The 27,946-nt window shown below is 42.5% G+C and overlaps 1 protein-coding gene across 2 annotated transcripts in view; it reads right to left on the reverse strand.

The window, feature by feature from the left end:
- The window catches only part of CRADD (CARD and death domain containing adaptor protein), a 135,605-nt gene that overhangs the window by 50,218 nt on the left and 57,441 nt on the right, over positions 1 to 27,946 (reverse strand). The gene's annotated exons all lie outside the window — the stretch shown is intronic.

Here is a 27,946-nt window from a genome sequence, read left to right on the forward strand (position 1 = left end):
TATTTTGGGTGCAGAGGTATTAGAAAAGCCCCACTAACAGAGGCTGCCCATTGTAATGTTCAGGTGACAGGATCACAAACCTCAACCTGCACTTCCATGCTTGCCGGGGATTGGGAATGCAGAAGAGCTGTACCACTGATCTCCTACCCAGCTCCAGGCAGGTCTTCCAATATCACAAACCCACAATCACCCATAAGATACCAAGTGCTGCAGCTGATTGGCAATTGAGATTAGCTCACCACCACAAAGTCACTTTGGATCTTGACTTTCAGTTAAATTGTGAGCACTCAGAAAAACGAGAAAGTGTGTGGGTGGGTGGGTGAGGCAGAGGAGACAAAATATGACCTGCTGAGTAAATAGCAGGAAGAGAGGAAAAGGAGGAGGGCAGGAAGTCACAAGTTTTCATGTGAAAAGCAAAATCAGATGGAAACAAGTAACTTCTTATCCTTTACATTAAATCTATAAGGAATAAAAAGAGATAAAAAATTCAGGAATAGAGGAAAGAACACAGGAAAATATTACAGCATTTATTTTTGTTTTTAACACTAGTTTTTATTATTTATTCATTCACCCTCGCCCTTCTCCCCTCCCCCCCAACCCCCCTGTTTATTTGTAACAGGAATCACTTTTTACTTGGAATGGTCAGTGTTTGTTTTTTCAGTGGTAAGATCATATCTTCAATTACTAGTGTGCGTCTGTTCTGGTTAAACATGTTTATAAGGTAGCATGTTATGTAACGCATTACAAATCTCTATTTCACAGGTCTTTTAAACTTAAAAAAAATGAATTAATGGCTCCAAGTTTTCAAATTCTAAGTAAAGTATTTCTCAGTTCCAGGATTCCTGGAAAACACTAAGAATAACGGAGAAGAAACCAAGAACTAGGAACCGCAAAAGCACAACAAATAGCAGTTGTATAACACAATTATAACAACCTACTTGATTTCATAGCTCCAGGGAGTATTAGAAATTTCAACACACTTTTTGGAGATGTATTCGTCTTTCAGACTGGAGTCATCAATAAATACAAGTTTCTATACTTTTGTTTTTAGTATCCTCCTTTGTTGGCTATTTAAGATTTTCAGAAGCTCTGAATTACATCTCCCACAATCAAAACCCAATCCACGGAGATTACAGGATCTATTACTACCAAGATTAACACTGAAAATCCATCAACACAAAGACTTGTTTAATAAAGGTAAATATTTTATATAAATACCCAAATGGATTATTGTAAATTATTTGCCATGCATGATAATAAAATAAGTTTTAGTTTTAATTCTAACTGAGATGTAGAAACATTGTGATGCCTTTTTTTAAATTAAAATCTCAGAAATAAAAACCATGCTCTTTCCCTCTTCTAACTAGATTTTTCTAAAGATTGTACAAGAGATAATTAGCTTTAGGATGTCTGTTTTTGTGAAAGGAAAAAAAGCCTAACATTCCAGAAACATCCTTCAGAATTTACAAAAGATTTGTATTAAATCAAGCAGTAAGATTTTTTTTCCAGAAAGGTTCTACTTTTTAAATGAGAACTGTTAAATCAGCCAGTGTCTTTTCTAATAAATAGCTAAGTTTATGAAATCCAGATATTATCATCATCTTTTACCACACCTGGTTTCAATTCCTTGATATGTCTGTCTCTTAAACCACTAAGCTTGATTACTGTATGTTTTCTTTGAGACAGAAACCACTGCACAGTCAAGTGCAAATTTGTTTACTGAAACTTAGCATCCAATTTAGGACAAGTCACTCTGTAGTGTCTTTTACAGATGCATTTTTTATGCTTCCTGTACACTGTTTAAAGATAAATCTGTTGTGAAAAGCATCATGGTACATCTGCAAGGTGCAGACAGTAGGGCTGTGTTTATACCATCTGACCATAATAATCAAGTCTACATGTGCAGTTACCATTAACTGCAGCAAACCAAAGTTCTATGTTTATTCAATATTTAACAATAACAAATATTGAACTACTAACATATTAAAAATGACAAAAATTACTGTACAAACATTATGATAGGTTAAAAATTCATGCACTCCAGAAATACGTATCCACTGTCTCCAAATTCTGACTTACAAAGTTCAGACACATAATTTAATATCTATTCTTAACACCTGTCTGTCTCTGGAAGAGAAAAGGCTCTTGTTTTGGCACAAACACAACAGTCGTGTGTAAAACTTTTACAATTATTGCAGTGGACTGAGAAAAGCAAAAAGAGTGTTTTTGAGCTAAGAAACAGGGAAGGTCCACTATACCACTGATTTAAAAAAAATTAGCAAGTTCCTTAGAAAACATATTTGGTGGTGATTTATGTGTTCACTCCAGTAGAAGCATAGAATCAGAATCATAGAATCCTCCTTCAGGAAGTCATCGAGTCCAGCCCCCTGCCTAAAGCAGGACCAGCCCAAGCAACTCAGGCTTTCCCCATTCTTTTGTTCAGTGAAACATACAGGACTTTGAAGGACAACTCTGGAGGAGTTTAATCCTAGAAAACCAATTATTAAATAGCTTTAATAAATAAATAAATAAATACTGATCCCTGAAACAGCTGTGTTTTAAGTTGGATCACTAATGTCGGTGCTGATGCATTCCTAAAGACAGAACTTTGGGTTAAATTTATTTAATTTGATAACTGAAAGAAGGATGATCTTGTGATTAAGGTACTGGACTGAGACTCAACAGATCTGGGTTCTATTCCTGGTTCTGCCACAGATCCCCTAGGTGATCTTGCACTAATCACATCATCTCTCCACTGCCTAGTTTCCCATCTGTAAAATAAAGATACTAACCTTCTTTTGTCCTGTCTAGAAAATGACAGGCAATTTACCTAGCATATGGAGGCTCTGATGTCATGTGCTATCTCTAGAAACTACTACAGGTTGCACCTTGCAAATCCAGGACACTCCCGGCAACATCCCTGGTCCAGGAAGACCATGGATGTTTCAGGACCAGCAAATCCTGGGATTGGGAGCCTAGTGGCAGGAGTTTGGGAACCCTGCTGAGCTGGGTGCCTGGTGGGGTCAGTGTCTGCATGGCTGGCATGTGGTACCTCTCTTGGGGTGGGATGGGGAGGAGCCAGTGTCTGTGGGGCCCAGACTGGGGATGGAACTGGTGTTTGCACAGCTGGGCCTGGTCTAGGGCCCATGTATGGCAGCCCAGCTGGGGCAGCACTTGCAGGACCTCAGCTGGAGCTAGGCCCAGAGCCAGTCTCCAGCAGCTCAGCTGGGACTGGGAGGGTAGCTGGCCTCTGGCAGCCTGGTCGCAGCTACTTTCTCCAATTCACATAGCATTTTCGCCTACTTTTCAAAATCGGTGACTCTATCATGAACAATATCATTCTAAATTCAAGACACTGAATTGTGACTGGTGATAGATATCAGTGTTTCTATCCTCAGGCGGAATGGCTGCAACATTTGAGGAATCTGTTCAGGAGCTGTGAACCTTGCAAGGAGGAAACAGGTAGGCATGTGTGACCCACTAGGCAGTGTGCTTTCCATACTCAACCCTCAGAGGAAGTAAGCATATTACAGCCCTCCGCTTCAGACCTGGGCTCTTTAGCTTCAGAGGGACACACTGATGCTTTCGGCTCTGGAAGTAATCTAAGATGGCAGACAGCAAATTCTCTCTTTTAGGGGCCAGACAGGCCTCACCTAAGGCATCATTTCTAGAGGGAAAATAGTGTATTCTAAGTCTGGGCTAGATAAAGACCTAACCACGTTTACATTAGATTCTGTCAAACCTCACATATAGTAACTACATTTGCAGACCAATTTGCAATGATGGTGAAATCAGATCCTACTTTGGTTCATTTAGTCACTTCAATGGCAAGGCTCTGCTAATGGGTTTGGCAGTCCTTTTACCCTGCTGTATCAAGTAGTAATTCAGTCCATATATGAACACTCACATGAGTTATCTTAAAATGGGCTACCCACATCATCTGTAAAAATGAAATACGAGGTCTTGAATATAATTAGGAAGGCCAAAAAAGAATCTGAAGACCAGCTAGCCAAACGCTCAAAAAGTAATAGTTTTTAAAAATTACATCAGAAGCAGGAAGCTTGCTAAACAGCCACTTGATGATTGAAATGCCAAAGGAGAATCAAGGACAATAAGGCCACTGGAGAGAAACTAAATGAATTCTTTGCATCAGACCTCATGGCTGTGGATGAAAAGGAGATTCCAAGACCTGAGCCATTCTTTTTTGGAGACAACGAGGCCCTGTTCCAGATGGAAGTGCCATTAGAGGATGTTTTGGAACAAACTGATAAACTAAATGGTTACAAATGGCTAGGACCAGATGGTATTCACCCAAGAGTTCCAAAAGAACTCAAATGCAAAACTGCAGAACTGTTAACTGTGGTATGTAACCTATCATTTAAATCAATTGTACCAAATAACTGGAGGATAGCTAATCTGACTCCAATTTTATAAAAGCATCCAAAGATGATACCTGCAATTACAGGCTGGTAAACCTAACTTCAGTACTGGGCAAACTGGTTCAAACTATAATAAAGAACAGCATTACCAGACATACAGATGAACTTGATCTGCTGGACAAGAGTCAACATGGGAAATCATGTCTCACTAGCCTACTAGAATTCCTTAAAGAGGTCAACAAGCATGTAGACAAGGGTAATCTGTGCATATAATGTACTAGACTTTCAGAAAGTCCCTCAGCAAAGTAAGCTGTCATGAGATCAGACGAATCTCATGGATTGATAACTGGATAAAAGATAACAATCAAAGGATAGGAATAAGTGGTGAATAAGTGGTGAATAGTGATGTTCCCCAGGCATTCATACTTGGACCAATCCTATTCAACAGTTTGCTAAATAATATGGAAAAAGGGATTAACAGTGAGATGGCAAAATCTGCAGATGATACAAAACTACTCAAGATAGTTAAGTTCAAAGCAATCTGTGAAAAGTTACACGGGGATTTCACAAAACTGGGTGACTATGCAACAAAATGGCAGATGAAATTCAATGCTGATAAATGTGAAGTAGTACACAGTAGAAAACATAATCCCAACTATACATATAAAATGATGGAGTCTAATTTAGTTGTTATCATCAAGAAAGAGATCTGGGAGTCACTGTTGATAGTTTCCTGAAAATATCCATTTTCTAGGCAGCAGCAAAAAACAAAACAAAACAAAACAAAACAAAACAAAAAATACTAACAGAATGTTGAGAATCACTAAGAAAGGAATAGATAAGACAACATAAAATATCATATTGCCTCGATATAAATCCATAGTACACTCACATCTTGACTACTATGTGCAGATGTGATTGTCCCATCTCACAAAGATATACTGAAATTGGAAAATGTGTATCAAATATAGGCAAAAGCTGTGTTACAATGATAGCCATGTTTAAAGTGCTTGCTAATGTAGTCACAATCCACCAAAATGAACACAGTGCCTACTGCTTAAAAGTCATCAGGCCAAATTCAGCCATATTGTTATGCACTGAAGTGGCAGTAAAACGGCAGCTCTCGTCTAATTTTAGCTTCAGGCGTCCCTCATCCTGGATTTTTACAAAACTATATTCTACATTTAAATCCTGTTCTCATAAAAGTAGTCAGAAGGTCTCAGTTTCAGTACAGCCTAATATCACAACATAAAAGGTGGAGAATTAAAACAATAACAAATCCAAACCCAGCTGGAGTTCTTAAAATGCTTATGATGAAAAAAGGATAACTGTATTGTCACCCAGTAACAGTTTGTTTAACCCCTGCTTTTTAATCTGAGTGCTTTTGTTGTTTCCCTTCCAGTCACAGCTTTGTGTCCTAGGTCCCAAATTGCAACATCATAAATGGTTTTATCTGACATATCAATTAAACACTCTTGCGCGTCTTAATTTTCAAACAGTGGCTGGGACTTGAGATGACCTACACAGGATATTGGCTCAGAGGGGTAGCCGTGCTAGTCTGTAGCGTCTCATAATACAAGCAGTCCTGTAGCACCTTAAAGACTAACAAATTAAAATTAACAAGTAACATAACATAGTACATTTTGGGCCAAATTCTCCCAGCCTGGAAGGCTGCCAGCCAAAAATGTAACACACTAATTCTGGCTCCCCACAAAGAGATAAAGTTGTTAGGTACAAAAGCCACAAAGGAGAGGCCTAGGGCAGACCAAAGCATCTGGCTACTGCAATTCCAACATCAGCACACAGGTGCCCCCTGGCCCAACCATGGCAGCTTTGCAGATATACATGCACAGTGCAGATAAGTCCGACTTGGGTTAAACTGTCTTCTCTGGGTCGCCAGTGTGTATAGACCCAGTGAACGTAATGTGGACCGAGAGTCTTTCATGCCATGAAGTCTCTTATCCGTTTTTTCTGAAAATAGAGAGGGGCCTTCAAAAGGGAGGTCTTGAATGGACTGCTGCACGTCTTGTGGGAGACCCAAGACCTGAAGCCATGCTCCCCTTCGCATGGCAATACCCGAGGCCATAACCCTAGTGCCTGCATCTAGGGCAGCCTGCAGTGCTGCTCTGGATATGAGCCTCTGTTCCGCTACCAGGGCCATAAAATCTGTCTTGGTGTCCGGTGGGAGCAGTTCAGCGAAATGGTCCATGGAACTGGCCGTATTGTACACATACCTGCTAACCATGGCCTGCTGGTTAGCAATTCTCAACTGTAGGCCACCTGTGCAGTAAACTTTTCTACCATACAGATCCAGTCTTTCAGCATCTTTGTTCTTGGGGGAGGGCCGTTGAAGCCCCTGTCTCTCCCTATTGTTCACCGCATCCATGACAAGGGAGTCAGTGGGAGGATGGGTGAACAGATGTTCATTTCCCTGTGCTGGGACAAAATACTGGCATTCGTTCTTCCTAGCCGTGGGCAAGGCTGAGGCCGGGGTTTGCCACACTGTCTTAGCGGTGTTATTGGTGCCTATTATAAAGACAATAGGCAGTGCCACCCTGGACGGTCCAGAGGTTGAGAGAATGTTTGTGACAGGCTCTACTTCGTCCCTGACCTCTTCCGCCTGTACCCCCAGGCTCTGGGTGACCCTCCTTAAAAGTTGCTGCTACACACCTGCATCCTCCAATACTGGGGATGCAGAGGATCCAGCTAATGCCTCATCTGGAGAAGATGAAGATGAAGTCAACATACCCTCCAAACCTGTTGATACAGAGGATTCTGGCACCACTACCTCAACATCTGGTTCGGTGTGGGCGTGCTTGGTGCCTGGGGTGGAGGGCCCCCTAGTGGTCCCTGGTATGGCGCTATGAAACTGGGGCCACTCTGCACCTGGGATGGCACCGGTTTGGTTGGTGCCAGTGCCCACGGCGCCAGTGCCCACTGCACCACAGTTCCCGGTGCCTGTACAGGTGGCACCCATGCCTGGGTTGCTTCTAACTGACCCAGTGCTGATGTCGACACCAACAACGGTGCCGGTACTGCCATCAGTGCCGATGATTCTGCCTGCTCCTTCGGCGGGGCTCCAGAGATGCTGTCGGCACCAATCTTGGCACCTGGGGACTGCCCGGCACCCTGAATGGGAGTCCTCCAACTCGCCCTTACTCCTTGTGGATCACCCACAGGGTCCAGAAGGGCCACTGTGGTGTCCCCGATGGGGCCTTTGCCACTCTCCTTCCAGGGAGTGTCGGGAGTGGCGCTGGTGCCCACTTCGTCGGGATAACCTTGTACTCTTGCTCCTCACTGAGCTGGAGTAAAGGGAGTCCAATTCCGATGCAGACCCTGACACCGACGATCATGGTGGTGCCAAGGGTCCTGTACCTCTCATTGGCTCCTGCAGACTCTGTCCCATTCGCACAGTGCCAATGGATTGTTGGGGTCCCACCGGCGTCAGGAGCCCTGCTGGAGTCCCTGGAACCTGAGCCGGTGTCTGGAGCAAGGGTGACGAAGGCTCCCAGTGCAGTGCTTGTAGTGGCACCGAAAATTACAGGAGGCCCTGAGCAGCACTAAAGGCCTCCGGCGGCAGTCTGGGAGAGTGCGGGCTCCTGCCTCGCACTGAAGTCAACGCGTGCACTTCATGACCTCGCTCACGGTGTGATTTGGCGGACTCTGCTGATGCCTGTCTTCGCCCTCTTCTTTCTTGGGAACGGCCCCAGTCCTGTCTCTTCTTACAAGGCACTGGAGACTGCCCCTTATGGTGCCGGGAGGCGCCAGGCGCCGAGTCCAGCTCTGGGCACCAGGAGCTCTCTGACGGCACCAACAGTGCCGGAGCACTCTGCACCGAAGATGCAGCACTCTGCATTCCCACCGAGGAACCCTCTGGGTGCAAGGCTGACTCCATCAGAAGAACTTTAAGTCTTTGAGCTCTATCCTTTAGAGTGCTGGGTTTGCAGGCCTTGCACATAGAGCAACGCTCTCGGAGATGAGTCTCACCAAGGCAGCCCAGACAGCCTTTCCGTGGGTCACTTTTGGGCATACGTTTGCCGCATTTAGAACAGTTTTTAAAACCCAGAGAGACTGGTATCACCTGGTGCTGAGGCGCCGAGGAGGTTAAGGACCCACCTCGACTTACTAAGTGCTAATTTCCTACAAAGATAATGATCTAAACTATTTACAACTAATTAAAACAACAAAAGCTACCAGCGAACTCTCAACAAGAGTTAAGCTCCAGCAACTGACAGCGCGGTGAGAAGGAACTGAGCAGGGGGTGGGGCAGGTGGGGCATATATGGGTGGCCATACGGGCACCACTCCAGGGGGCACCGCACTGACCCTAAGGCTACTGGCTAGGGCAAAAAGCTTCCAGCAACCGGGCGTGCGCACAGCGCACACCCAAATTGGAATGCACCTGAGCAATCACTCAAAGAAGAAATCCGACTTGTGTAGGCCTCGCTGCTGCAGTAGGGCTGTGTGTGAGGCCTTACCAGCCACACAGGCACGTCTATTAACACTGTTCCAGACTCCATTATGTGTTAGGCCAGACTTTGTCCCTTGGAGAGTAAAACACGCCCTTCCGTTGCCTGAATTAACTCACACAAGGCCAAATGTGGACCCTTGTTTACACACTACTAATGGGCCCAGCCAACCAGGAGGGCTGTATAAAGATTCTGTGCTGTAAACTGGCGAGAAAGTAAGAACGGCTGGCTGGTCCTTCTGTGCAAATGGGCCCAGATGGAGGAAACTCCGACTCCATTCACTGCGGGCGTAGAGCTGTGTGGTACAGGAATAGAACGCACACAAGTCAGTGGCAGTCATGTTTGGGAACCTCGAGTCTGCTCTGACACACTTCTTTCCCATGCCAGCAGGCTGCTGAATGGGGGGATGGCTACAGAAACTCTTGCACTGTTCCTGCAAAGGGAGGAGGTATAAGACTGGCTTCCAGAGGTTTCAAAGATGGAAGAAAAAAGGGCGATAGCAATGGAATGTTATCGACCAGCTATTACTACGGGCTACTTGTTATCAATTACCTCTCCTGTGCTGCAAACTTGCAATATTATTTAATGTCATAACACTGAGAATGGACGAATCCATGTCTTCAAAACCTCCTCTGCCTCCTTAGAAGCAAAGGGGAGAAAGGCAGCAGATCCAGGTGGGAGAAAAGGGAATGTCACTTTCATGATCTCATTCCCTTGTCCATACAAAAGCTTCTCTGCAGGCCCCAGCAGGGAACAAGCTGTGTAGCTAAAGTGTTGGCAAGCCTGCCTACCGCAGACCACAGAAAAGCCACAGATAACAGTTTGCAAGAACTCACCTACTCATAGCTTCATAAAACAAAACCTTATGCTTGTACATCCTTGGGGGGCAAATGCCAGGCCTGTTCTGCTGTGTGCTGTTCTGTGATTTCTCTTTTTCTATCTTTCCTCCTCCAGTGCTTATGTCTGCTTCAGTTCTTCCTCAGCCTGGTCTCCTTCATTCAGTTTCTCTCACCAAGCTCTGATGCTTAATCACTGCCTCAATTTTCCACTACCAATTCTGCTGCTCATGCCCAGACTTCCACCTACAGTAACCTGAACTCTCCAAAAATCTCCCACTCCCACTAATTAGGAGACTAACAGCATTTTAAAACAACAAGAAGTCCTGTGGCACCTGATAGACTAACAGATATTTTGGAGCATAAGCTTTCATGGGCAAAGACCTGCTTATAAGCTGTGTCTACACGTGCACGCTACTTCGAAGTAGTGGCACTAACTTCAAAATAGCGCCCGTCGCGGCTACACGCATCGGGCGCTATTTCGAAGTTAACTTCGATGTTAGGCGGCGAGACGTTGAAGTCGCTAACCTCATGAGGGGATCGGAATAGTGCCCTACTTCGACGTTCAACGTCGAAGTAGGGACCGTGTAGACGATCTGCATCCCGCAACGTCGAAATTGCCGGGTCCTCCATGGCGGCCATCAGCTGGGGGGTTGAGAGATGCTCTCTCTCCAGCCCCTGCGGGGCTCTATGGTCACCGTGGGCAGCAGCCCTTAGCCCAGGGCTTCTGGCTGCTGCTGCGGCAGCTGGGGATCCATGCTGCAGGCACAGGGTCTGCAACCAGTTGTCGGCTCTGTGGATCTTGTGTTGTTTAGTGCAACTGTGTCTGGGAGGGGCCCTTTAAGGGAGCGGCTTGCTGTTGAGTCCACCCTGTGACCCTGTCTGCAGCTGTGCCTGGCACCCTTATTTCGATGTGTGCTACTTTGGTGTGTAGACGTACCCTCGCAACGCCTATTTCGATGTGGTGCCGCGCAACGTCGAAGTTGAACATTGACGTTGCCAGCCCTGGAGGACGTGTAGACGTTATTCATCGAAATAGCCTATTTCGATGTTGGCTTCACGTGTAGACGTAGCCATAAAGTGCCACAGGACTTCTTGTTGTTCTCGAAGATACAGACTAATACGGCTACCTCTCTCATACTTGTCAGCATTTTAAAATATAAATGGAACAACAGGTTTCATTTCAAAAAATGAATTTCTTCAGATACTGAAAGAGAACCAGATACAAACCACGATAGGCTTTTTATGAAAACCTAGGCGTGGCAGAGGTCACCATAATTTTTTTTCAAATTACACTAAGATTTTTAGTTGAGTTGGGATGAAGGCTGCTATTTGTACCAAGCCAAGTGTTGCTTATGATTTATCATGGGCTGCATGCACCTCTCTCACACGAGTAAATATTTCATAGAATCATAGAAGAGTAGAACTGGAAGGGACCTCAAGCGGCCATCGAGGCCAGCCCCCTGCCCTCATGGCAGGACCAAGCACTTTCTAGACCATCCCTGAAAGCCATCTATTTAACCTCTTCTTAAATATCTCCAGTGATGGAGATCCTACCACCTCCCTTGGCAATTTGTTCCAGTGTTTGATCACCCTGACAGTTAGGAACTTTTTCCTAATGTCCAACCTGAACCTCCCCTGCTGCAATTTCAGTCCATTGCCTCTTGTTCTATCCTCAGAGGCAAGGAAGAACAAGTTCCCTCCCTCTGCCTTATGACACCCTTTTAGATACCTGAAAACTGCTATCATGTCCCCCCTCAATCTTCTCTTTTCTAAACTAAACAAACCCAATTCTTCCAGCCTTTCTTCATAGGTCATCTTCTCTAGACCTTTGATCATTCTTGTTGCTCTCCTCTGGACCCTCTCCAATTTCTCCACATCCTTCCTGAACTGCGGTGCCCAGAACTGGACACAATACTCCAGCTGAGGCCTAATCAGCGCAGAGTAGAGTGCGAGAATGACTTCTCGTGTCTTGTTCACAACACAGCTGTTAATGCATCCTAGAATTATGTTTGCCTTTTTCGCAACAGCATCACACTGTTGACTCATATTTAGCTTGTGATCCACTATAACCCCTAGATCCCTTTCTGCTGTACTCATTCCTAGGCAGTCCTTTCCCATTCTGTATGTGTGACACTGATTGTTCCTTCCTAAGTGGAGCACTTTGCATTTGTCCTTATTAAACTTCATCCTGTTTACCTCAGCCCATTTCTCCAGTTTATCCAGATCCTTTTGAATTATGACCCTATCCTCCAAAGAAGTTGCAACCCCTCCCAGCTTGGTATCATCTGCAAACTTAATAAGTGTACTTTCTATGTCAATATCTAAATTGTTAATGAAGATATTGAACAGAACCGGTCCTAAAACAGACCCCTGCGGAACCCCACTAGTTATACTTTTCCAGCAGGATTTAAAACCATTAACAACTACTCTTTGGGTACGGTTATCCAGCCAGTTGTTCACCCACCTTATAGCAGCCCCATCTAAGTTGTATTTGCGTAGTTTATTGATAAGTATATTATGTGAGACCATGTCAAATGCTTTACTGAAGTCTAGGTATACCACATCCACCGCTTCTCCCTTATCCACAAGACTCATTATTCTATCAAAGAAAGCTATTAGATTGGTTTGACATGATCTGTTTTTAACAAAACCATGCTGGCTGTTCCCTATCACCTTACCACCTTCCAATTGCTTGCAGATGATTTCTTTAATTATCTGCTCCATTATCTTTCCTGGCACAGAAGTTAAGCTGACTGGCCTATAGTTTCCTGGGTTATTCCTGTTCCCCTTTTTATAAATGGGTACTATATTTGCCCTTTTCCAGTCTTCTGGAATCTCCCCCATCTCCCACGATTTACCAAAAATGATTGCTAAAGGCTCAGATACCTCTTCTATCAGCTCCTTGAGGATTCTAGGATGCATTTCATCAGGCCCTGGTGATTTGCAGATATCTAATTTCTCTAAGTAAATTTTAATTTGTTCTTTTCTTATTTCAACTTCTAAACCTACCCCTTTTTCACTAGCATTCTCTATGTCAGGCATTCCTTCAGATTTCTCAGTGAAGACCGAAACAAAGAAATCATTAAACATCTCTGCCATTTCCAAATTCCCTGTTACTGTTCCTCCCTCCTCACTGACCAATGGGCCTACCCTCTAGTTAGTCTTCCTCTTGTTACCAATGCATTTGTAAAAAGCCTTCTTGTTTCCCTTTATGCTTGTAGCTAGCTTGAGCTCATTTTGTGCCTTAGCCTTTCTAATCTTGCTCCTGCATGCTTGTGTTGTTTGCCTATATTCATCCTTTGGAATTTGTCCTAGTTTCCATTTCTTATACGATTCCTTTCTTATTTTGAGATCATGCAAGATCTCCTGGTTAAGCCAAGGCAGTCTTTTGACATGTTTTCTATCTTTCCTACACAGCAGGATAGCTTGCTTTTGGGCCCTTAATAATGTCCCTTTGAAAAACTGCCAACTCTCCTCAGCCGTTTTTCCCCTCAGTTTAGCTTCCCATGGGACCTTACCTACCAGCTGTCTGAGTTTAGCAAAATCTGCCTTCCTGAAATCCATTATCTCTATTGTACTGTTTTCCCTTCTACCCTTCCTTAGAATTGTGAACTCTATGATTTCATGATCACTTTCACCCAAGCATCCTTTCACTTTCAAATTCTCAATAATTTCCTCCCTATTTGTTAAAATTAAATCTAGAACAGCTTCCCCTCTGGTAGCTTTTTCAACCTTTTGGAATAAAAAGTTATCTGCAATGCAATCCAAGAATTTATTGGACAGTCTGTCCCCTGCTGTATTAGTTTCCCAACATATACCTGGATAGTTGAAGTCCCCCATCACCACCAAATTCTGGGCCCTGGATGATTTTGTTAGCTGTTTAAAGAAAGCCTCATCCACCTCTTCCACCTGGCTTGTGGGCCTGTAGTAGACTCCTAGTAGGACCTCATCCTTGTTTTTTACTCCTCTGAGTCTAACCCAGAGACTTTCAACCCGTCCATCTCCTATGTCCATCTCCACCTCTGTCCAAGTGTGTACATTTTTAATATACAAGGCAACACCTCCTCCCTTCTTTCCCTGTCTGTCCTTCCTAAGCAGGCTGTACCCTTCAATACCAATATTCCAATCATTATTATTATCCCACCAAGTTTCTGTGATGCCAACGATATCATAGTTGTATTCATTTATTAGTACTTCCAATTCTTCTTGTTTATTTCCCATACTTCTTGCATTTGTAAATAGGCATCTCAGACATTGATTTGGTCTTGCCTCCCAGTTTTGCCCTGGCCCTCTTTTTACTCTCCCAGTGTAGCCCATACTCCCTCCCATTTCAAATTAATCTCCCATGTATTCATGCTGTTCACTTACCTGCAGGCTTTGCTCCCCTGCCCCCGTCGAACCTAGTTTAAAGCCCTCCTCACTAGGTTAGCTAGCCTGTGTCCGAATATGGTCTTCCCCCTCCTCGAAAGGTGAACGCCATCTCTGCCTAGCAGTCCTTCCTGGAAAAGGATCCCATGGTCAAAGAAACCAAAGCCTTCCTGGCGACACCATCTACGCAACCAAGCATTCACCTCTAGGATACACCTGTCTCTGCCTGGGCCCCTACCTCTGACAGGCAGGATTGAAGAGAATACCACCTGCGCCCCAAACCCCCTGACCCGTGCCCCCAGAGCCCTGAAGTCACTCTTGACCTGCTCGGCGTCACACCTCGCAGTATCATTAGTGCCCACATGGATGAGAAGCATGGGATAGTAGTCAGAGGGCCGGATAATCCTCGACAATGCCTGCGTAACGTCTTGGATATGGGCCCCCAGCAGGCAGCACACCTCCCGAGATGAAATGTCAGGGCGACAGATGGGCGCCTCCGTCCCCCTCAGAAGAGAGTCTCCAACCACCGTTACTCTACGTTTCCTTCTTGCAGGGGTGGCAGTAGACTTCCCAGCCTTGAGGGTACGAGGCTTCTCCTCTTCTGTATGGGATCATTCTTGGTCTCCTGTATTGAGTACAGCATACCGGTTTTCCAGTACCACGGTGGGAGGGTTCTGAGCAGGGGTGGGACACTGCCTGCTGTGAGAAGTAACCAGCTGCCAGTGTCCACCCTGGTCCACCTCCTCCAGTGGTTTATCAGCCGTCCTGTGCACTGGGACAGTTACCTCCGCAGTCTCCACCTGAATACTATCCAGGAACTGCTCACGGACTTGGATACTCCTCAACCTGGCCACCTCCTCCTGTAGCTCCCCCACCTGCCGCCTGAGAGATTCCACCAGCAGGCACCTTCCACACTGAATATTCCCCTCAGCCTGGGTATCAGTAAGTGGGAACGGCAAGCCACAGTCCTTGCAGAACCACATCAGGATCTGGGTAGAAACATCCATGGTCAGGCAGTCTGTCTGGCTACAGGCACAAGTGGAGGAGACAGTAGTAGTGCTGGCACAGGTGTTGCGGGTCTTCCTAACCATTATAGTCCTCTCTGTCACACTCCCTCTGTCAAACTCCCTCGTAAACTCCCCTGTCTGCAGCTCCCTGTCCACTACGCTCCCCTGGTCGCTCCTGCCTCTGGCTTTTAAGCCTGCTGGCCTCTCTCAGGCCCTCCCCCTATGAGTCACACAGGAGAAGGCTGATCAAGGAAGCAAAAGGTCAGGCAGGCAGTCCCAACTGAAACTGAAACTCCCTCCACCTGGAATCAAAATGGCAGTTCAACTGCCAGCAGTTAAAGCACACGCTCACTCACCCAGAGATCAGCACTCTCACACACTCTGACTAGATGAACAACTCATGCAAACAAATATCTGCAGGATCAAGCCCATACACACAAGTATATAAAACACGCTATATATGTTTACAAATCTTAAGCTATGCAATAATTACAAGAATTATGAATACAAGATACCTAAACCACCTGGCTGTGTCTCTTAATATTTTATAGTTTGAAACTTCAAGACAGAAAGCCAGTGACAATACAACATAACCTAAATTAAAAAAAATAGCTTGAGCTCATAAGAGGAGGTTTTGTTAAATATACATCAATGTAATTCTTTAATTAGTACCTGAGCTGTAGATGTTAAACTCTGTATTTATTTTTATAAGGCATTATCAGTCAATCAGCTAACATTACTAATGGTTTGTGGGCCCAGTCCTGCAAAGATCCTGGACACATGTATATGCCTTGCTGTGCAGAGCCCCAAAGAATGCACAAGCCACCAGGGAAGTAAGTGGGGGAGATGTCTGTCTCTGTGCATCTCTTTGCAGGACAGAGGCCCATATGTTGAAGATTAGGGTAAAAGTAATTAAAATGAAGACACAGGGCCAAATCCTCAGGGGGTGTAAACCCGCTCCTTTAATTATTCCTTCAATTCAGTTGAGCTAAAACTAGAGAGTTCCAATCCAGTATCAGTTCTATGATCGGGAGCAGAAGGAACCTTTCTTAATGGTAGCATAAAAGCTTATATAACCCTACCATAATGCAAATGCAGATCCAAAAGTCCAATCCATGGAATACAATCATCTTCCTGCTGTCATAGAAAGCCTATTTTTATCTTATCTTCCACTTTAAAAAAAAAATGTAAACACGATATTTGCTATTGCTGATGTTTAACACACCAGGGAGCTCTGACAACACGGATGGCTAGCAGCATGCGTCTCTAATTATAGGCCCAGAAAAGAATAGCCTACACAAAAGGGGAAGCAAGATGAAGAAAAATCTGAAGGGTGGGGCGGAGTGTCGGACAGCACATGGTTATTTTGCAAATTTGGGACAAAGCATATTTATTTTCAAGGGTTTGTTTCCATAGGTGGAATAGATGGTGCCTAGACAGACAGCATTATCAAGTACTTCTTGCATGACCTAAATTGGTAAATCACACCATTTTTTCAGTGTAAGTGAAATGAGTCATTCCTAAATCCTGAATAATAAGGCAGAGATGTGTTCTATGTTATTAATGATCTTGCTGAAGTACAGTGAAGAGAGCACTTTGTCTTCATTAGCATTTCCTTACTGAAACAGAGCTGATATGGTCCTGTTTACATGCAACGTATTATCCCCCAAGACGCACTTTGGGTACAGCTGACGATCCCCAATCAAAGCCTGGCTTTTGGGGAACAAGAAGTGGTTTTCCAGAAACAGGCCCAGGTACATGGGCCGACAGAGACCACATACATGTTGTCATGACTCAGATATAAACCAATCACTGGGACTGGAGACAGGCTGGAAACCCTGCAGAAACGGTGATCGTTCATAAACCACCCTCTCCTGTGAGAGTCCTAAAAGGCTGCTTGCTGATCACCTACAGAAGCTGAATGGGAAGTATGTTAGAGAACATTAGGGCCAGCCATAAAGTTCAGTCCCTTGTCCAGGATGTGATACCTTATGCTCTCTGCACACACATACACAATGCAGAGGCAAAGAGACTTTCACCAGGCCCTGGCTATCCCAGCAGCTGAGAGTGGGATGCTACTCCTACTCCAGAGCAGAAAAGAGGGTCACGACAGAGTGGTGTGTTGAGAGAGGTCTCTACACTCCAGGGCAGCATCTACTGCCACATGGCTGTGAGCAGCTTGTGCCTAGGCTGCTCCATTAGGACAAGGGTCTGAGAACTCTGCTGGACCCACAATGCTGACTTCCGTCATATGCAGGGAGCAATGAATGGAAGAGGGGCAGCCCAACAAATCTGATAAGTGGCATCGTGATGTGGTACACGGGTTCACAGAGACATTCATGTTTGGTTCAGGCATTCCTCCTCACGGATAACATTATTGAGAATCAGGAGTTTGGACCTGTAAAGGAAGTGTCCTAACACTGGGAAACTTGGTCAATATACTGCCTACTGCCCCAGATCCCTAACTAGTCCTCAGCAGCACAATTTTAATAGAGCCAGGGGTTCTCTCTCTTAAATATACTACAATCCCTGACTGCGTTCTCTCTCTCACCTAAGCTCCATGGTGCTGGGCTGAAGATTGCACAGTCAGTTGACCAGTCAATGTTAATGATCATGGTTAAATAGTGTCAAATATGCTGGCAGGAATGTTCTGACATAGGTGGCAGCCTACTGTTTTCTACTGCAAGCCGGTACCATCTGTTAGCAAGCCTTCTTAAATACCTTGGCTACTCACTCAGCTATATGCTAGTGCTACATGTTGAGAAAAAGGTAAACTGGAAGTTGAACATCTTGACTGGCTGGAATCTTCTAAAATATTGTAAGAGTATGTACATCTTTCTTTGTACACCAGACCATCAATGTCGACAGTAATGGACAAAACATACTAAACATGTTAAAATACATCATTCCTGCCACAAAGAGCTTACAATCGGAGTGGACAAGCATGGAGAAATTAACTCAGAAGCTAGTGCAGGAAGGAGAAGAAGGTTCACAGCCATTAAAACCCCTCAACACAACACAAAGCCTACGCCTACACTAGCCAAATACTTCGAAATGGCCATGCAAATGGTCATTTTGAAGTTTACTAATAAAGCGCTGAAATACATATTCAGTACCTCATTAGCACGTGGGCGGCCGCGGCACTTCGAAATTGACGCAGCTCGCCGCCACGCAGCTCGTCCACACGGGGCTCCTTTTCGAAAGGACCCCACCTACTTCAAAGTCCCCTTATTCCCATCTGCTCATAGGAATAAGGGGACTTCGAAGTAGCGGGGTCCTTTCGAAAAGGAGCCCCGTCTGGATGAGCCACGCGGCTGCGAGCCACGTCAATTGCGAAGTGCCACGGCCGCCCGTGTGCTAATGAGGTACTGAATATGTATTTCAGTGCTTCATTAGTAAACTTTGAAATGGCCATTTGTATGGCCATTTCGAAGTTTTTGGCTAGTGTAGACACAGCCAAAGAGAATAGATGCATAGCCATTAAGCAGTTTGAAGACTTTGTCTGCGGCCCACCTAGCCTAAGATCCTTTTAAAATAACACTCTTTTATAGTTCCTATGTGTGTTTTATTTAATTTCATTTCTCTTTTCTTTTGTAATCTTGAATCATGATCACATTTAAATGCTAACCTAATGTTGTTAAAAGTGGCAACAATTATTTGTTCATTTTTTGAACTTCATTTCACTGTTTCCCACTTCTCCGAGTTAAAATAGTTCAGTAAAGTAATTACACTGAATTACAAAAAAGCTACCTTCCAAGGGTAGGCCTACTGGAGACCACAGGGGGCTTTTTTGTTTGCTTGTTTTGTTTTTTTCTTTTTTCTTTTTTCTTTTTTGAGGGGGTACTGTTCTAATAAACCAGCACTTTAAAATATTTGACCATTTTTGGCATTATTTGGCTAAAATTTGATTTGTCAAATGCCCAATTATTTGTATATCGGTCAAATGTGCAACCCTACTGAAAACTATCACACCCACCCTCATTTTGTCTTTCCTTTTCCTAACAATAATCCCCCCTCTCTCCCACCATCCTAATTTGTATTAATTTCTCTTTCCATACAAGACGGGAGGGAAATTAATCCTGAAACATATATTAGATAGGTTAGCTAGTATAGCTGTGCTGAATACCCTCTATACTACAGTCATAGCCTCCTAATGGAAATGCAGCTTATTTGGGTAAAAGCGTTCTTTTGTTGGTATAGCTTGTACCAGTTTCCCCAAACACAATGAGCATGGGCATTGGGTGACCCCACGGCTTGAGCAGGCAAGACCTCCCCTAGCCAAGCTCCTTCCACACGTGACCTCCCCCCAACAATGGAGCTGCTCACCCCCATTCCACAAAGCTCCAGGCAGCCAGTGAAGACAGCTGAAGCCATCCACAGAGCTCTAGGGAGCCAGAGGCCAGCACAGCTGTAGGCATCCCTGGAGGTCTGAGGAGCCAGCAGGGAGTCTGGCTTCAGCTGCTCCCAGCTCTGGAGCTCCGGGAAGCTAGCAGGTGGCACAGCTGCCCGGCCCCCCAACTCCCTTTCTCCAGGCTCTGCCACCCTCTAGAGCAGGCTGGGGGAGGGAGTCTGGAGGCCTCCGATACAGCAGGGGCAGCACCAGGTGAGGTAGTTTGGGAAGGCATTGCCTTTCCCCACCTATGATACCCACCGCCCATAAAAATAAGCTATACTGGCAGAGGCATTCTTTTGTTGGCCTAGCAGCATCTACATCAGGCATTCAGAGCCTGAAGCAAATCATATTCCTGACCAATAAAACTATGCTGGAAAAAATAGAGTGCAAGCCCTAGACAGTGCTTCAAAAGACATGGCTGCATAAGGTTTACCTTTTGGACCTTGTGTAGTATGTCATTGGGAGACAAGCTTATTAGATGCAAACACACACTGCAATTGAAAAAAACATTGTCTGTAAAACTCTTTCAAGGGTAACTTTTACATAACAAACAACAAGCACTCCTGTAACAGCCTAGAGACTAACAAATGTATTAGGTCATGAGCTATCATAGGTAAAAAGAAGTGGGTCTTACCCACAAAAATTCATGACCTAGTAAATTTTTTAGTGTCTAGGGTGCTACAGGACTGCTTAATATTTGTGAAGCTACAGACTAACATGGCTGACCCTCCAGGACTATTTTACCTAACATGTAGCAGAGAAATAAGAACTGCATAAGAGAAGGTTAAAGAGAACACACATTGGCATGTTTTGTTTTCTCAAAAAAGTGTGGGTTTTGAAGCCAGATCTTTGGCTTATCTGTTGTAAACCATGACTGCTTCCCAATGCCATACCACTCAGTATTTCCTAGAGAAAGGATTTTTAGAAGAAAAAAAAAAAAGAGTCTTGGTTCCCTAGAAACATTAAATTAACCAAAGGGATCTGTAAACGAAACAGCAGAGGTTTGAAAGCTTTACCCTTTACTGTTTCCTGCCTTCCTGGAAAAAAAAATATCACAGCATTAAAACAGATTGGATTACATTACAGGATGGGTTGCTGCTGAAGAATTTTATTTTCAGTTATAAAATATGATGTTTGCTTTCTAATTCAATTTGCTTACACCTTCATTTTGTTGCACGGTTACTAAGGCTCCTGTGAGACACTGAAAGTCTGCATTCACATGAAAATTACCATGACACAATCATTATGCCTTCCTCACTTTGTAACCAAGCCTTGCTGGAAAATGCATAGTAGATACATTTTTGATTTAAGGAAAGGTCTTATTTTCAAATGCATTTCAGTCTGATTTTTATTTTGAACCTATAAAAACAGTACATTAAAAACTACTGATACTTTATTTTTAAGAAAGCAGATGAGTTCTGAACAAATAAAAGGACATTATTAACCTACTTCTGACTCTGAATCAAGGCCTGTGAATAAGTGATCAAATTTAATCGTGTTAACTTCACTTTCAAAGTTAATCTCAGATCCTAAGGCCAGAAGGAACTGCTGTGATGCTCTACGGCAGCCCCCTGCATAACAGCATATCACTTTTCTAAAAATAATCCTAGAAAAACATCAGTCTTGATTTAACAATTATCAGTGACGAAAAGTCTACCATAACCCTGGGTAAATTCTTTCAGTGATTAATTTCTCTCGCTATTAAAAATCTACATGTTATTTCAAGTCTGTTATTTGTTTAGCTGAGCATATACAATAAACCTCAAAGTATAGTCACATATCTCTTGCCTGATACTATCTAATAAAAACTACTAATAAGAGTACTGCATAAGACTGAACACATCTAGGACTCTGGACCTAATATTGCATTTTCAGACAAAATTCCATTTAATACCATGGAAATTTAGTTTAACTGATGGCCATGGCATTAAGGCTTCTGGGTCACAAAATCTGCTGCAATTTTTACATTCACATTTAAAGGTGTTGAGTATCTGAAATGAAAGCTCAGATGATATCAAGAACTGTTAAAGAGGAAAAACAAAAAGTTTTTGATAGCAAAATATTTAACAACCTTATTTGAAATAAATTATCACTGAAAACTTTTGGGGTGTCTCCACTGTCAGCCAGTGCTGCACATTAAAACTGCTTATGCCTCTGAATTTACAAGAGCATTGTATAAAACCCTAGCAGTGTTACAAGATGGAATAACACCGCAAAATTACTGGGCTCTACATTAATTCTAGAGCTACAGAGAATAATTAATAGGTATTTTGAAAATATGTTACTGACTGTGTAAAAGCAGTACGAGATATCCAAGAGATGCAGGAAAGCTTCCCCTATACTACAGATAAGAGCAGAGCAGTCATTGTTAACAATAGTATGCCTTCACAAATAATTGACTTCACCAGCATTATGGACACATGTAAGCCTTTTATTTAAGGTAGCCTATTTCAGCTTTGATGGGTTATGGAACAGAATGGGATTGCTTTATAATGAAAAGGAATGGTTGGGGCAAGATTAGTTTGGCTTTCTTGCTGCCTCTTCTTATCATTTGTCTGTTTGGTTTTAATTTTCTCAAAGCCACTCAGATATCAAAAACACAAAACATCAGTTTTAACAGAGGTACGTTTCCCAACAGCATAAAGCTGTGCACATTTATATTATTTCTTGAAATCACACATCACAGCCTGAATATTAAAAAGATGGGTTATACATATCAGCAACTTAGTGAAAACCTGTATTTTTTAAAAAAAAAGTTTGCAAATATTTTTGTTTAAAAATACGGGGTTAATAATAATAATAGTAATAATAATAATAATAATCCTTTGTGGAAACAGCTAAAAGGATCACAGTTCATTTAAGGAGAATGAACATCAGCATGGAATTATACTGTGCACCCTCATATTTTTAAAGTCTGCCATATAAAAAATATACAAGTGATGGTAAACACTGCAGTTTGCATTAGAGTTCTAAAAATTCACAAGTGTGTTCTCTTTTACAGTGTTTTAGTGCCACATTAAAATCTATGAACAGTAGATCATATAATTATTACATCAATGAACATGTATTTGTAGTGCAAAATATTCTCCACACAATAAAAAAGACTTGAAAATCCTTCCAGAAAGTCAAGTGTGGGCCACATCTACTACACGGTATCAGAATCCAGAGGTAATTTTAAATGACTTACACAACAAACATTTTCACATTTTCTATTATCCACCCAGATTAAACTACAGTCAGGCATTCAAATGATATTGACTAGTTGTAAAATGGGAGACTGACTCTAAAACCTCCATGGTATTAGGAACATAATTACAGCAGTTTTGACAGCACTAGAAAAACCACTGTCTGATAATGGTTTTGTCCACTCATCTTATCTCACAAGTAAGCCACTTAAATCTTCATAATGTAAAATCTATTGGAAAGGGAGGGAATTCTTCTCATTTTTGATGGGCTATATTCCCATTCTGCTTTGAATGAAATTAGAATAATTCACACAAAATATATGTTTATAATCCTTGGAGTTCTTTAAGAATATTTTTTTAAAAGTACAAGTCTGAGCCAGCTGCTAAGGGCTGGATTTTTACAGGCACTGAACACATGAAGCTCCCACTGAGCTATGTTGGATTTGTGTGTGCTCATTGCTCTGACAAGCATATAAACAAACAAGACAGACACCAGAAGACAAATTACTCTTTTAAGTCACCCTGCTCAGTATTAGTTGTTAAAGCAATGTTAATGTTACATTACTATGATGAATCATCATATTTAGAATAATAGTCTAGCTACAAGTAGACCCACACCCAGGTGCAAGCCAATCTGAGTTGTAAAGTCAACTGGCCAAATTCTCTCGTTTCCCCTGTTCCACCTGTATTAATTTTAGTGAAATAAATTACTTCAGTAGCATTGCACTAGTGTAGCTGAGGGCAAGTTTGGCCCAGTGTATGAAAATATACATTTTAAAAAAATAATTAAATTAAAACTCTCTTTATATATTCTTTTGCCTCTTGTAATAATTTGGAATAATGAGAGAGAGCTATTAATAGCTAAAACACTGAGGCTACATCTACACTACTGTGTTTGTCAACAAAACACGTCACTCTGCGTGTGATTACACACACACACACACACACACACACACACACACACACACACACACACACACACACACACACACACACACACACACAGCATTACTGCGACCACAATATATTGGTAGGAGAGCTTCTTCCAACAACATAGTTTATGCTGCTTGTGGAGGTGATTTTTTTTTATGATCCCTCCCATAAACCTAGACTCTCGAGTGTCTTCCACACACATGCTGCAGCAGCACAGCTGTACCTGTGCAGACAGACAAGGCCCAAGTTATTCATGCACACAACTAGTCTCTGAAATTATTTTTTTGTCCAATTGTGACAACTTGAAGAAGTGACTGTAGATCAGTGTGTCAATCCCAACTGCAACTTGCTACGGTAGCGAACCTGTTTGAGCAGAGTCTGGAGCCAGAGCTACGCACCAGTGAATCTTTAGTGTTATATAATCCTTGGCTTTGGTGACAAGACTTCTATTAAAATAAAGGTTGTATTGAAGCTGAAGTTAAAAATGTGTGGAGTATGCAGGCGATGAAAAAGTTTCTGTATGTGTGGGTGTAAGCGTGGATTAACTACAAATAAAAGCGTTTAAGTTTCATGTGATACATATAGTATATAATCAGCAATAAGCAGAACTCATACTTGAAGCCAGTAATAATATCACTAACTGTAGGAAGAAGCCAATATCATACTGTAGACAGTTACTGGAAACAGTCTTTAATGGAAACAGAGACAAAGCCGTGCTAGTCTATGTACTATCAAAACAAAAGAGCAGTCAAGTAGCACTTTAAAGACTAACAAAATAATTTATTAGGTGAGCTTTCATGGGACAGACCCATGGTTTTAATTATCTTTTCCCAGAAAGGTTGCATATTGTTGTTGATATTTTATCTTGATAGCTCTGTCTTACATTAGAGGGCATCACGTCAATAGGGGAGAGCATGCGTCTCAGAGCAGTGCTTGCAAACTTTAACTCTTTGTATGATCCAAATCACCGCTTCTGCCAATCAAAGGACACAGTGCTGGGAAAGGCTCCTCTCAATACTGATGCATGCTAGGGATTCTTTAGTTTTTACCTAAGTCTCTTAAACTTAGTACTTACTTATGGAGCATTTTTCATGAGCAGACCTCAAAGATATGTCCATACTGCAGCTGTTACTTCACAAGTAATAAGCAGTCCTGTGGCACCACAGAGACTAACAAATTTATTCAGCTAGACAGACTCATACTAGTGGAGCTCGAGGTAGCATACTTAAAATTGCAAAGTGCACATCAGGGCTTCGGTAGAATCACAAAGAGGGGGTTGACAGGCCTGAGCACAAACATCCACACTGTTATTAATAGAGCTTTAGCCCAAGCTCTGCTAATGTGAATTGGTAAATTAGTTTGTTGAAACTACAAAAGAACCTTCACAAAGCAGAGATCCTCCACAACCCAGACAACATAATGCTATGTCAGGTGTGAATAGGGGACAGTTATAAAGAATTGAGATACAGAAGGCAGTATAGCTTGCTGGACAGGAGTTTGGACCAGAAGTCAGGAGATCCCAACTGCCACTGACTGTTGCCAACTCTTTAATTTTTATTATGAGTCACATACTCTTTGGTGTTCTTCTGAAAGCACCAGCTCCTAGAGTTGTTACATGCAACACTGCAATTTTTTTTTAAGCTTCGAATTCTTCTGGGTGAGGAAAAACTTGCAAATCTGAATTGCAAAGGCTCAAAACCAAGGCAATGAACAAACAAACAACCCCCACCCCACCCCGGACTGCTTTTAAAATCTTGCTTTTTTGCTGGTCTTGATTCCTGTTTGTTGAATGCCTGGAACTGGCACTAGCGCTCTATAGCTTAAGACTTTGTGCAAGCCACTTCACCTTTCCAGGACTCTATTTCCCCTTGCATCCTGATCCTTTGTTGTATTTAAATTGTAGTTTCTGTGGGTCTGGGACTCTATAGTAGCTACTTGTTTATTTCCAAGTGCGAGTCAAGGTAACGGTCACAATCTCTGAAATCCTAAATGGTTTGGGACTAAATTACCCGGGATCACGTATATATGAACAGCCAATCTGGGTCATACTGAAGATCGATCTAACCCAGTATCTTCTCATTTGACTACAGCTAATGCCAGGTGCCCCAGAGGAAATGAACAGAAGAGGTGATCCATTCCTCAGTGCCCATTCCCAGCCTCTGACAAACAGAGGCTAGGGACATCATTCCTGCCCATCCTGGCTAATAGCCATTGATGGAGATATCCTCCATGGATGTATTTACTACTACAGATGTATGTATTCTACTGCATCACTGTTGCTCTCAACACTCCTGATACGTAGTGAGAGAGTATTTCCAGTGAAAGTCTCATACTTCTAAAATGGGTCCCTACCTAATGCTAATCTCTTTCGGAATCATCCAGAGGTTCTGGTCTCAGTGTTACTTTGCAGTAACAATTTCCAAAGGTTAGCTGCATTTCCTTTTAAATCTAAACCATGATTAAAAAAAAAAGATTGAGGGCACAAGAGAAACCTGCACTATTTGAGGATTTGGAAGATTTTTTGTTCAGTTTAATAGCAATGATTTGGGAGCTTCTATTATGGAGACACAAAATTCAATGCTCACTTTTATGATGGAGGCTAGTTTCTGTTGTTTTATAACTCATTAGCTATGTCTACACTAGAAGCATCTGTCTGCAGAAGTTACTGCTGGAAGAGATTTTCTGACAACACTTCTGTCAACAGATCGCATCTACACATAAAAGCAGACCGATCTTTTGACCTGCTCTGTCAAAAAAAAGGGCCCTCCTATCCAGAACATCTACACAACTTTTTTGTCGACAGTTTCTGTTGACAAAATGCATTTTGCATGTAGATGCTCTGCAAGTTTTGTCAACAAAATTCTCCAGTGTAGACATAGCCATTGTGGTTTAGAAAGTATGGTTCCCTTCGCCAAACGCTTAGATACTTTTGTTAACTTCTGTCTATGAAGAAGGGACGAATCTTTTCTCTGACACAAATGGCCTGTGTGACACTAATACAGACTGACGTTAAAATTCCTATTGCCTACCTCTTTTCTAGGGCAGTTTACAGTCTTAGTTTAGTATCACCTCAAGGTGTGTGTGCCAAGTAATAATTATGTTATTCAGAAAGTAGAGTCTAAAGGTCATTTATTGACCTTTCCCAAATTATAGTTTGTATGTAGCTCTGCCGTGAAGATTTTAAAATAAAAATATACGGAAGTCAAATGATCTTCATTTCAATATTGAAAGAATCATAGGTGCAAAGTTTTTATTTTCTGCAACAAATTATAATCCATTACTTGAATCAAACTAAACAAGGATTGCAATAGAAAAGATGAGAGAGGGAGAGCAAAGACGCAGTTTAAAGTAGTTCCAAGAAGTACGTTATTATTACTCAGAAGTCTCTGGCAAAGGGACTAAATGACGTCGTCCAACAATGATTTACTGGTGCATTTCTGGTGGTCTACAAAAAACTCCAAGAACAGACAGGGACAGGGTGGGGTGGAAGAGCAGGAGAACTTGAGGACTGTGGATAGCTTACAGTAACAGCATCTTTTCAATAGAGCTCTGCAAACCTTTCATAGTACTAAAACCAAGTAGTTTGGTTCAGTACCAAAATCAAAGACCAGACCTGCTTTTTGCTTCTGTGAAACTTTTAACAAGATATTGTTCTTGGAGTTTTGACATCTCTGAACATGCCTGAACTTTATAAACTACAATGTCAAAGCTTAATTTAAAAACACAAAAAAAAATAAAACCTGACCAATAAATAGGTTTCATAGATTGAAGGATTTATTATGAATCCCTTGCAAACCCACATACAATACAAAGCATACTAGCTTCACTCTGTGTTAGGTTTAGCCATAACTGGGTTAAAAAAACCAAAAACTGAAAAGTAATTGTTTTTAGATCCTGATATGGTTGATGCTAATACATAATACTTATGGTAGATAAATGAAACCAGGAAATATAATAAAGTTTGTATTGAACAACAGATTTTTTGGTTTACCAGCTGTCTGTTCTACACCTAGTACAAAGGGCTCCTAGATGCCACGGTAGTACAAATAATAATAATGATGCCCTCAGAAAGGGAAAAATCACAACCAGACCCAAAACCATTGTTTTTCAGAATTTTTAGAAAACAGAAAAAGTTGAAAAAAATCCACTCCCCTATATGGGGGATGGGCAGCACAGAAAGTGCATTTTATCTGATGTACCTGGCAATTCGACAGCAATAAAGTAGTTAAGTATTATAATGAATATTTGGAGCTATAATTCACTTCGCTCTTGGTTCAGTTCTCTCTTGTAATTTCAGCTCCTTCACACTACTTTGCCAGTCCCACAACCTTTCTAAAGCACTGCTTTGATATACCTTTTGATACTTTTGGTCCA

The sequence above is a fragment of the Carettochelys insculpta genome, chromosome 1 (assembly GCF_033958435.1).
Source record: "Carettochelys insculpta isolate YL-2023 chromosome 1, ASM3395843v1, whole genome shotgun sequence".
Lineage (NCBI taxonomy): Eukaryota > Metazoa > Chordata > Testudines > Carettochelyidae > Carettochelys > Carettochelys insculpta.